Source organism: Saimiri boliviensis, chromosome 13, assembly GCF_048565385.1.
Source record: "Saimiri boliviensis isolate mSaiBol1 chromosome 13, mSaiBol1.pri, whole genome shotgun sequence".
Classification (NCBI taxonomy): domain Eukaryota; kingdom Metazoa; phylum Chordata; class Mammalia; order Primates; family Cebidae; genus Saimiri; species Saimiri boliviensis.
In genome coordinates, this window is record NC_133461.1 from 104,264,281 (window position 1) to 104,276,601 (window position 12,321).

Consider the following 12,321-nt stretch of genomic DNA (forward strand, 5'->3'; position numbering starts at 1 on the left):
AGAGGGGCAGGGGAAGTAGAAGAGGAAGGTTATTTGAAAAGAGGATACATCTGTGTCCAGTCCCGCTCAGGACGGTCGGTAGTTACCTGTAACTTACAGTCCTTGGAGAAAACTTCTTTAAATGAAGAAAAAAGTTTGACAACCCTGATCTATTAGCATCTTCCACCCACATAAACAGCAACTGGTTGAGAACAGAGGGGTTTCCGAGCAATATGGCCACTGAACCACAACTAGTATATTTCACAATTATAGGACTTTCGAAATATGAAGACTCTGACCTGTAAATTCGGTCATTTCAAACTGTTACATACTGGGACAGCAGAACTCAAAGAATGCACTCAATAAAAATTGTCCACTTTCACTACAAGAAAGCTTACATCTAGCTCGGTACAGTCATGTGTGCCTGCAGTCCAGCTACTCAGGAGGCTGAGATAGGAGGATTGCTTGAGTCCAGGAGTTCAAGACCAGCCAGGGGCAACATTGCAAGACCCCATCTCTATAAAAATTTAAAAGCAGGTAGGTAAAAAAAAAAAAAGTTTAAATCTGGCCAAAGAATACTGACTCATTTGTGGAGGTTTTTCTGTGAAATATATGTATTTCATATCCCACATCCACAGAGTAATATATATTCATTTTAATCATGGCATACTCAAATAACTTCAAGGAATTCTATATAAAGAGATTATTAGAATGCATTATTGAGCTGAGGCCCTGGGCCAGGAATCTGGCCTTGGGCCACAGGCCAAAAAAAAAAAAAAAAAGACAGATCACTAAGATATTCTTAGACTACAAGCAAAGAAAGCTTATTATTTAGATTTCTCTCAGTAGTTGTGGTTTGCCATTTAATAAATCCATATTTTCCATTGTGTTTCTTGATTACATTAACATGTCTGAATTTCTCCTTGATTAGACTGATCTGGGGAAAGTGTTCACTGAATATGAAATGAACTAATTTCCCCCAGCCCTTCACCTTTTCTACACCTCTATCTCCAAACCAGAGGCCATACATTCAAGGTCTACAGGCCTGTCTGGGCACAGTGGTTCACACCTGTAACCTCAGTATGTGGGGAGGCCAAGGCAAGGGGATCACTTCAGCCCATAAGATGGAGGCTGTAGTGAGCTATGACCACACCACTGCACTCTAGCCTGGGTAACAGAGCAAGACTCCATCTTTAAAAAGAAAAAAAAGCGGGGGCCAGGCATGGGGCATCATGGCTCATGTCTGTAATCCCAGCACTTGGGGAGGCCAAGGTGGGAAGGTCACTTGAGACCAGGAGTTCCATACCAGCCTGGCCAATAGAGTGAGACCTCGTCTCTATGTAAAAAATTTAAAAGAAAAAAAAAAACCATATGTGAAGTGCCTGGCACATGTATGTTGATGCATGCTTGATAAATGTTAGATGCCATCGTTATTGTGATTCTGTCTCATGATGCAATGTTTGGAGTTAAGTCAGCCATTGGGTTGAGAGAAACTGAAATTTGCTATAATTACTCACCAAATTGATTGCTTAGCAAAGATTTCCTTAACTTGAGTGAAAATTGAATTTCCAAAAGTTGCCCGACTACCTATTTCACGACTTCCAAGAGAATAAAGGCCTTAGTTAAGTGACTGAAAATCGTGTTGTTTATCCCTGTCCCAAGACATGATTTTCACCTTGAAATGTCTCACAACCCTGACCCCCCTTTTTCCTTCTGACAGTCATTCATTCAGCAAATATTTAAAGAGTCTGCTGTGCCAAGCACTAATCTAAGCCCTGGAGAGACAGCCTGATAAAATGGGACAAAAAACTTGCCCTGAAAAACAGAATGAATGAATCAATGAATATGTTATACAATAGGGGCTAAGGAAAAAATAAAGCAGGGAAGGTGGACAGCGTGTGTGGAAGCGGAAGTGGGTGGACATTTTAAACATGGTTGTCTAGAGAACCTTACTGAAATGGCATTTGATGGTGACCACGTGGAAGCAAGGGAGTGGGCCACATGGCTGGTAGGCCCAACGCTGCTCTGCTTCACGCCCTCCTGATCTACACGCACCTTCCTAGCTGTGCTCTCACCCAAGCACACATCTAAAGCACACAGTCACCTGTGTGTGGTGGTCATAATTTGGCCTCAAACCCCTCTTGGCTCCTAACTCCCTCCCAGATGAAATTCTAACTCCTTGTCAGATAGGCTCTTCACAACACCCGTGACTCCCCCAGCCCTCCAGCCTCAATCTCCTACACCTGTGCTCATGCCACCACTGAACTACTCAGTCACTTCTGTCTTTCAGTTACCAGGGTGCCTCTCCCACTGTTGGGCCTGGTGAGAGCTGATTTCTCCTTCAAAACAAAAGTGACCTTCTCTGTCCCCTACTAGAGACTTCTAAGTCCCTTGGGTCTTTTCTAAGGAAGTATCACAGCTATACTGCCCTCTCTGTGACTGCGAGATCCCTGAGGACACAGAACGCATTTCTTTCCTGTTGCCCTACGTCGTTTGATGCGCACTTGAAAATGCTTTCAGTCCCAAATTATGTTGTCCCAATGGCTGCTACAGTTCTCCCAGTACCCTGGTACTCATCCCAAAAATAGTTTCGACAGAAGCATTAATACACCTTTTTATCCAAAGACTGGAATTCCATTTATCCACTATTCAGAATACATTTGAATCAAAAGCAAAAAAAAATCCTTTCAGAGATGGAGAAAAACAGAATCCATGCTCTTCTCTAAAGAAGAGGCCAGATGAACATTAATGTACGGTTACAGACCAGAAGAGGCTGGCTCATCTGCTTTTAACAATCTTAGAGTTTGGGGGAGTTTGACTTGACGGCTTACTAAGATGGAAGCCCGCAGTTACTGCTCAAAAAATGAAGACAGGAAGGTGAACAAGAAAGCATGGCAGGCAGTCTGAGGCAGGCACCGTGTGAGGAGAGCCCTGATGTTCATTTCAACATTTCCTGAGAGGCTGCAGAACAGGCACAAGTCCCTGCCCTCAAGGAGCTGACAATCCAGTCAGGCAAACATCTCAACATCAGAAAATCCTGTATTTGCAGTTCATCATAAAAAGGAAGCTAAGCCATGATACTCCGTTGACTTCTTCTGATGGCAGGAAAATAGGATCTTAGAAAGCTTTACAAATCAAAATTAAATAAAAATAAAAATTAGTTGAAATGACCCAAAAAGTACCCTTTTTGGTGCTTAATGAGGTTACTCATCGGTATCACAGAATACTGACTCCCCTAGCATATCACTATCTGGCATAGGATGAAAGTAGTGCTATTTAAAAATGTTTGCATATATACTATTGGCAATTACTTCTAAGGTATAATAAAGAGTTAACAGTCTAAACTTCATATGGAATAATGCTGCATCATAGTCACAAAAGAAGATAAAACTGTTAAATGTATATAAATGAAATGAGATCTGGGGTCCCTGGTTGGGCCTCAGTGGGTCTGAGTCCTTGCTACTGCCTTTTGGTTTTCTTCTGGGCAAAGCAGTTACAGCTTTCAGATTCTTGAGAGTCTAGAGTCTATAACCTAAAAAAGCTTAAGAAACAATATTGCTAGAGACAATTCAGGAAGAGCTATGAGGCTCCATGTCCTGGGTCAGCATTGGCTTGGGAGAGACTGAATATTCAAACAGACAAAGGCCAGACTGCATTGGACCAGAGCTCTGATTCACAACCTCAGCCACTGGCCCATGAGGGTTAGACATTGACTCTCAGCTCCCTTACTTTGTGCCCCTGCTTGCAACTCAGAATCAGGGAGAGAAAGTCAAATACTTTCCCTTTCAACCATCACCTACGACAACGACTTCTATTAGCCTGCTTCCAGCTCCTCCAGTCCAGTCTCCTCTCAGAGAACCCTCGACGCCTTCCCTTTCTCCACTAAAGTTTCCCATGCCCCCACGTGCCTCTGTGCACCTGCCAGACGCAAGTGATGATGGCCGACTCCCTTGGTGGAGTGCACTCTGGCTAAACGGTCTCTGTTCTCATGTACATGGTCTTAGTTTATCTTCATAGGCCCATTACGTAACACCTTAGATAAGAAATAGAACCTCTAACAACTAAATGGAAATGTAAGACACCAACAGAATAGTAACATTAACTTGCAAGCGTATGTTTCCACAATAAGGTAACTTCAAAAGACACTGAAAAGGAACTGCCGAAGGAGGAGCAAAGCCAGGCGAGAGGTACCACTGGGAACTGAGAGTTTGGATAGAGAAGGTGCCATGGGCAGTAGTATCTCGGCTACAGAAAGAACAGGCTCAAGGAGGGCAAGAAGGCTCCCTACATCAGTGTCTCTCCGTCCTGATCTGGACTCAGCCACATGTCATTTATTCTCTGCAGCTCACATAGCCATCTAGACTACCTAAGCCTCAGAAATCCAAGGAACAAGCTCCTCCCACCATCCTACAGTGGCCTGTGTCCCATGTCACAAAGGCCAGTGAAATGGGAGATTAGCCCAGCGGGCCTGGGTCTCTAGCTCCCAAAGACCAATTCTAAGAGCTGCTTTAATTACTCGTCGAGTTCATCTCCTGTGATTCTGTGTGATGATTCCTGACTCTCCTCTCCAGGCAGGGTGTGACTAAGCATATCTGTGTGACAGTCTCTTCAGGTGCTTCTGTTGCCTCACAGCTAACCAGTGGGAAGTGGCATAAGCTTTGGGCACACAGCTAACTGGTGAGCATCAAGTACACTCAGAACTAGCAGCTAGGGCACAAAAAGATCAAGGGTGATTACTTAAATGATCACTGGCTGGATGTGGTGGCTCATGTCTGTAATCCCAACACTTTGGAAAGCTGAGTTGAGAGGATCGCTTGAGCCCAGGAGTTCAAGACTAGCCTGGGCAACAAAGTGAGACCCCATCTCTGTAAAAGAAAAAAAAATTAGCTGGGTATGGTGACACACACATCTGTATTCTCAGCTACTCAGGAGACTGAGGAGGATCACTTGAGCCCCGGAGGTTCACAGTGAGCCATGACTGTGCCACTATACTCCAGCTTAGGCAACAGAGCCAGACCACCTCTCCAAAAAAAAAAAAAAGAAAGAAAGAAAGAAAAAAGGATCCTTGATCCACCCCATGAGAGCAGGGAAGTGGTGCAAAGAGTAGTCAGACTACCATGGATCAAGAAAGGAATGGGAAATATAATTAAAGACAGAGGGTAAGGGATGGGAGGAGATGGAACCTAAAAATATCAAAATGGTTGTAAAAGTCCAAAGGATTGACATTCAGTATACCTTTATATAAACTGCCCAGAACACTTGAATTCCAGACGCCTTTCCAGAGCACACAGACAGTCCTACAGATCTACCAACCAGAGACAGGGCTACAGGCTTCACTGTTTCTAGAAATGCCTAGAAGATGGAAGAGCTGACTATCCAGACACACCAGCAGGAGTGTATTCTGACCCTTTTTCAGGTGAGATCACACCCAGACACACCCAACGCCACTTCATTCCAGCCTTACTGCCTCCAAATAACGAGCCCAAGAAAGCATCTTCTTCCCAAGAATTTATAGCACTCCATTTTCCGTTTTGTTTGATAGAAACAAAAAGTGTATGGCAGAAGACATTTGTTTCTATATGAGAACCAACAAGGAAATATTTGGTAGTAAGATATTAAGATGGGATCCTGAGACTTTTTATTTCCATGGTGATTCAAAATAAAATAACATGAATGACCTTTTTCCTGGTCCTTTTCCTTTAACTTTTAGCCAAATTTCTTTAACTCGTCTTTTAAATGAGAAATACCAAAGAAGAACATTCGAGAGTTTTCATCAATGTATGAGCCACAAGTTGAGCAAAAAGAGCACAAATGGGTTCAGGGATAACCGGGTTAATTTGTTTTCCCTTCAGCAAGTGACAGGCTAAATGCTGCTGCAGGAAAAGAGGTACCTGTTAACATGAGACCACCTGGCCAGGGCATGCAGGTTTGTGTATGTCACAGAGGCACCTGACCCAGGGCAGAGTGGGGACTAAAAAGCAGCCCCTGCCACAATGGCCAGGCAGGAAAGGGTCATAGCCAAGGATTGTTACAAAGAAAAAGGCACCATGTGCTTTCCATAAGACTGAGACAGCTCAGAAGTGGTGCCTTCTTCTAACTGGTCTGGCCGGAGGGTCACCTTCCTCTCGTCTGCACAAAAGCACCATTTACAGGTAGGAGCCCTGTAGAGAGCACTGGCTTGCATTTATTGTTCGCTACAGGCATCAGACAAGGCATTTACCGTAAGCATGAAGCCCCAGCCATGACAGAACCACTGGTGCTAGCTCTTCTGCCATAAACAGCAAGAAAACCGGACAAAAGACCTGAAGCAAACGTGTTCAGACGATGGACAACAGGCAGAGGAAAATGAGGGTCCCTGAGAGAAGGAGAACGAGGGAAGTGAGCTCTCTGACTGGCCATGTTTTCTGACTGTAGACACTTTCCAGACCATGGGCCAGGAAGCGGGAACCCAAGCCAGAGCCTGGTGGCCGGAACAGAGTTGCTGGGGATTAGAGACCTGAGAAGCTGAGGCAGCTGGAATCTGCTGGTCAGGGAGAAGGAAGCAATGCAGAGGGAGAACTCCAGGAATCTGCTCCTGCGCCCTTTGATCTTTGGCTGAAGAAACAGCACATGCAGGAGGTGAGTCTCCAGCAAAATCACCATCGAGCAACTAGTACTGAAGAAGCTCGTTTAAGCTAGACAATTTCTAGCGCTCAGATGGGGTTTGGAGATGCGAGTTACAACCAGCCACAGACGAAAGATCTCCTTAAATGCCACTAGGCATCTGGTATACAGCCCAGAATTGCTAACTGATACAATTGCTGATTTCTAATTGCTTTGTTCTGTGATACATTTACCATTATTTTTATTTATTTTTTTTTTTGTTGTTAGTATATTTCCTCTAGGCCCAGGCAATCACTGATCTTGTCTTTTTTCTGGACATTTCATATAAACGAGATTATAAAATATGTAGTTTTTCTCCCTGGTGTCTTTCAGTTAGCATGTTTTTGAGATTCATTAATGCACATACAGCATGTTATCAGTACTTTATTCCTTTTTTATTTCTGCATAGTATTTTGTTTATCTATTTACCAGATGATAGGCATTTCGGCTGTTCGTGGCGTGAAGCTATATAAATACTGCTGCTTGGAACACTCAAGAGTAAGTCTTTATGTACACATTTATTTTTATTTATCTTGAATAGCTACCTAAGAGTAGAGCTGTTGGGTCACATACTAAGTATGTTTATACCCAAAAGTGTATTTAACATTTTAGGAAATGGTAAAACTGTTTTCCAAAGGGTATGTGCCACCTGACATTCCTGTCAGCAAGACTGAGAGTCCAGTCTTCACCACACCCAGTGCAGCATCCATTGTCGTTTTCATTACAGACATTCAAGTTGGGGTAGAGGGCCTCTCACCGCAGTTTTGAACCTGCATTTCTCTAACAACCAGCGACGCTGAGGGTCTTTTAAAGATGTGTTTAGACTTCATTTTAGAAACAGAACAATTTTCTCAATTGAGTTTCTCTCCACATTAGACTATTACAAAGATTAGTTCCTGGGCCAGGCACAGTGGTGCACACCTGTAATCCCAGCATTTTGCGAGGCTGAGGCAGGCAGATCACGAGGTCAGGAGTTCGAGACCAGACTGGCCAACATGATAAAACCCGTCTCTACTAAAAACATAAAAATTAGCTGGGCGTGGTGGTGGGCACCTGTAATCTCAGCTGCCTGGGAGGCTGAGGCAGGAGAATTGCTTGAACCCGCGACGCAGCGGTTGCAGTGAGCTGAGATCGCGCCATTGCACTCCAGCCAGGGTGACAGTACGACATTATGTCTCAAAAAAACAAAACAAAAACATTAATTCCTATCCAAATCCAAACTACTTCCTTATCCCATTCACACTGATTTTTCTGTTCTGTATCTATTCAGTCCTTTGACCTCTTTAACCATGTTCAAATCTCCTTCACAGTGTGTGTACAGACATTTTATTTCCCTTTGGCACCTGAAAGTAGAACAGCTGAATCACTTGCTAAGTCTATATGTGTAAACTTCACATTTAATACCTGTGTTATTGTCCAGATGCCCAAATTCCTAATATATATTAATTTATTTGGGGAAATAATATTTGATTGCTAATGTTCATACAAGATAACACACGTACCTGAGGCACTATGCTAAAGTAATCGTTATTCCCTTAAGTCTCAAGTTTCTAACTATTTAAGCGTGTCTAATCGGATGGCACACAGATGTAATAGTCCCAAGCAGCTAACAGTCTAATTGAGGAGACAAGAGGTAATCAGATAATTCAAGATATGAAACTTTCTTCAGGACCTGACATTGTAAGAGGTAGTACTCTGCACTGAGAGTAGGCAGCCTGCATTAAGCCTCTGGTCCGCCTTGAAGATGGGCTTCAGGATCCTAGGTAGTCACTTAGCCTCATTCAACCTCTCTGCTACGTCAGTGGTAAAGTGGGGTCACTACCTGCATAACCTACTTCACACTGCTGTGCGTCCTGGAGTGTGATGGAAAGAACATGGCTTGGGAATTAGGCAGATTTGAATTCAAATCTAGATACCATAAATGCTTGTGCTCTTACTGAATCCACAAGCTATTCTAAGTGCATCTCACATACTATTTTCTTTTATTCTCACAATAACCCTAAAGCATCAATCCCATTATCATCCACATTTTATAAATGAGGCAAGTGAGGCTCAAAGATGAAGTAACTTGCTCAAGGTCCACCATTAAATACAGTCATGCACGGCTTAAGGCAGGTGTCCCCAAACTACAGCCCACGGGCCGCATGCGGCCCCCTAAGGCCATTTATCCGGCCCCCCGCCGCACTTCAGGAAGGGGCACCTCTTTCATTGGTGGTCAGTGAGAGGAGCACAGTATGTGGCAGCCCTCCAATGGTCTGAGGGACAGTGAACTGGCCCCCTGTGTAAAAAGTTTGGGGACACCTGGCTTAAGGAGTTGCTCTGGGAAATGCATTATGAGGCAATTTTAACCTGTGCGAGCAGCACACAGTGCACTTACACAAACAGACGGTGCAGCCTACTACACACGCAGGCTGTAGGGTGTAGCCTACTGCTCCTTAGGCGACAAACCTGCATAGCATTTTACTGGAGGCACACGGAACTGTAACACATTTGTGTATCTCAACATAAAAAAGGGGCCAGGCTCGGTGGCTCGTGCCCATAATCCCAATACCTTGGGAGGCTGAGGCAGGCGGATCAATCACCTGAGGTCAGGAGTCTGAAATAAGCCTGACCAACATGGTGAAACCCCGTCTCTACTAAAAATACAAAAAATCAGCTGGGCATGGTGGCCCGTGTCTGTAATCCCAGCTACTCAGGAGGCTGAGGCAGGAGAATTGCCTGAACCCAGGAGGCAGAGGTTGCGGTGAGCCGAGATCGTGCCATTGCACTCCAGCCTGGGTAACAAGAGCGAAACTCCATCTAAAAAAAAAAAAAAAAAATTGGCAAGGTGTGGTGACAGGCACCTGTAATCCCAGCTACTCGGGATGCTGAGGCAGGAGAATAGCTTGAACCTGGCAGACGGAGGTTGCAGTGAGCCAAGATTGCACAACTGCACTCCAGCCTGGGCGACAGAGCAAAACTCTGTCTCAAAAAAATAAGATTTAAAAATAAAAAAATAATAAACATAGAAAAGGTACAGTACAAATAGGAAAGATTTTTTTTAAATGATACAGCTGTCTAGGGCACTTACCATGAATGCAGTTTGCAGGGCCGGCCACTGCACTGGGTGAGTCAGTGAGTGAGTGGTGAGTGAATGTGAAGACCTCAGTCATGACCATACACCACTGTAGACGTCACTGACAACGTGCACTTAGGTTACAACACACTTATTCTCAAATATGTTTCCTTCTTCAATAAACTAACCAACCTTAGCTTACTGTAAACGTTTTACTTTATAAAGTTTAACTTTTTTAACTTGGTTCTTGTAATAACAGCTTAAAACACAAACATGATACATCTACACAAAAGTATTTTCTTTCTTTATATCCTTACTCTATTAGTTTTATATTTTTAAAACTTAAAAAAAATATATTTTAGACTTAAAAAAAGAAAACTCAAACACACACATTAGCCCAGCCCCACACAAGGTCAGGATCATCAGTATCACCACTGTCTTCCACCTCCACGTCTGCCTCTTCAGGGGCAGTAACAGGCATGGAGCTGTCATCTCCTGAGATAACAATGCCTTCTTTTGTAGTAAGCCCAGGAAGACCTGCCTGGGGCTGTCTTACAATTAAGCTTTTTAAAAACAGGTAGAAGCCAAATACACTAAAATAATGCTAAGAAGTCTAGTACAGTAAAAACAGAAGCCAGGAACCGTCATTTAAGATTATCAAGTATTATATACCAGGCATAACTGCATGTGCCAGATTTTTATACCACTGGTGGTGCAGGCTTGCTTACACCAGGCTCACCATAAACACGTGAGTAACGCATTGCACTACACAACTTTACCAAGGGCTGCGATGTCACTAAGCGACAGCAATTTTTCAGCTCCCTTATAATTTGATGGGACCACCTTCATTGCTGACTAAAATGTCATTGCGGGGGCATGACTGTGATAGAGCGGTGATCCAAGCCAAGGCAGAAGGAACATTTGCCTCTAAATAATACTCTGCAAGAGGAACAAAATCAAAACCGTACAGGTCTGTGACATCCTCAGGCCTGCATTTTCTCTCCAGGACCTGTTGCTCCCTGGCCCCGTGCTCCCTGCATGACTTGCAAGTGTTTGCTTCCCTCCTCTTTCCCGTCCTCATGCCTGTCTCCTGAGCAGGCCTCCAACCTCCAGGTAGAGTGAGCGGTACGTGGGGTAGGGGAGGGAAGACAGAGGGCAGAAAAGACTTTTCCAACCTACCTAACAAGGAAGCAAAATATGACGATGTTTGGGCAACACTTGGAGTGGGGAAGGAGGCCCAGGCAATGTCTTAGAGAAGAAAACGACTAAATCCTTTCATTATTTCATGTCCCAGGATGGAACGAACCAATTCTATAAAACAGAATGCTGACCAGGCATGGGGGCTCACACCTATACTGCCAGCACTTTAGGAGGCTGAAGGGGGAGGATCACTTGAGCTCCGGAGTGCAAGGACCAGCTTGAGCAACACAGGGACACCCTGTCTCTACCAAATTTTTTTTAAATTAGCCAGGCACAATGGCACGTTCCTGTTGTCCCAGCTACTCAGGAGGCTGAGGCAGGAGGACTGCATGAACCTAGCAGGTTGAGGCTGCAGTGGGCCATGATGGCACCAGGGCACTCCGGACTGGATGACAAGGTGAGACCCTTTCTACTAAGAGTATGCCTTCCAAGTTTATGGTATTTGTCAACTAAGCTAAAAATGTTTTGAAGAAAGCAATGGTAATCTTTGAATGCTTGAAGGACAAAGAAAAAAGCAAATTTTTAAGTCTTAAAGGCTTTGAAAGCAAATTGATAATCTTGGTGGAAAAAAGTAAATGAGGACATGAGTTGTCATTTTAAAACTAAATGTCATACACAAACAGGTAACCAGTATTGCATAAAAGAGGATTATTTGCAAATCTGTTTTATGTACTCGTCCTCATACATGGCTGTGTGTGCAGATAAACAGACAAAATACCCAACACTAATCACTACTTTCCCAGTAAAGATAAAGAGAGACTTGCCTAAAAAAACTGTTCACCTGCTTGTTTAAAGTTGTTAAATTATTATTATTATTTTTAGATTGAGTCTTGCTCTTGTCACCCAGGCTGGAGTGCAATGGTGCAATTTTGGTTCACTGCAACCTCCACCCCCCGGGTTCAAGTGATTCTCCTGCCTCAGCCTCCCAAGTAGCTGGGCCTACAGGCCTGTACCACCAAGCCAATTTTTGTATTTTTAGTAGACACAGGGCTTCACCATGTTGGCCAGGATGGTCTCGATCTCTTGACCTCATATCCACCAGCCTCAGCCTCCCAAAGTGCTGGGATTATAGGCATAAGCCACTGTGCCTAGCCTTAAGTCTCTATTTTTAATTGCTTTAATCATAATAATAGAGGTTACCTTTTTAAACAGCTAAACATCAAATACCTGGTACACTTTAATACACCAACCCTGGAAGGGAGGTCTTATCCTCTCCATTTTCTAGAATTAAGAAAGCATATGACAAACAGGTTAAATAATCTGTTCAGTAACAAAGCTAGATTCAAACCTAGGTCTCTCATTCTAAAACTACATTCGAGGCCCCGCGCAGTGGCTGACACCTGTAATCCTAGCACTTTGGGAGGCCAAGGCGGGCAGATCATTTGAGGTCAGGAGTTCAAAACCGGCCTGGCCAACATGGTGAAACCCCGCCTCTACTAAAAATA

General features: G+C 43.8%; 1 protein-coding gene across 4 annotated transcripts in view; it reads right to left on the reverse strand.

Annotated features, from left to right (window-relative positions):
- The window catches only part of KIF13B (kinesin family member 13B), a 246,379-nt gene that overhangs the window by 138,187 nt on the left and 95,871 nt on the right, over positions 1 to 12,321 (reverse strand). The gene's annotated exons all lie outside the window — the stretch shown is intronic.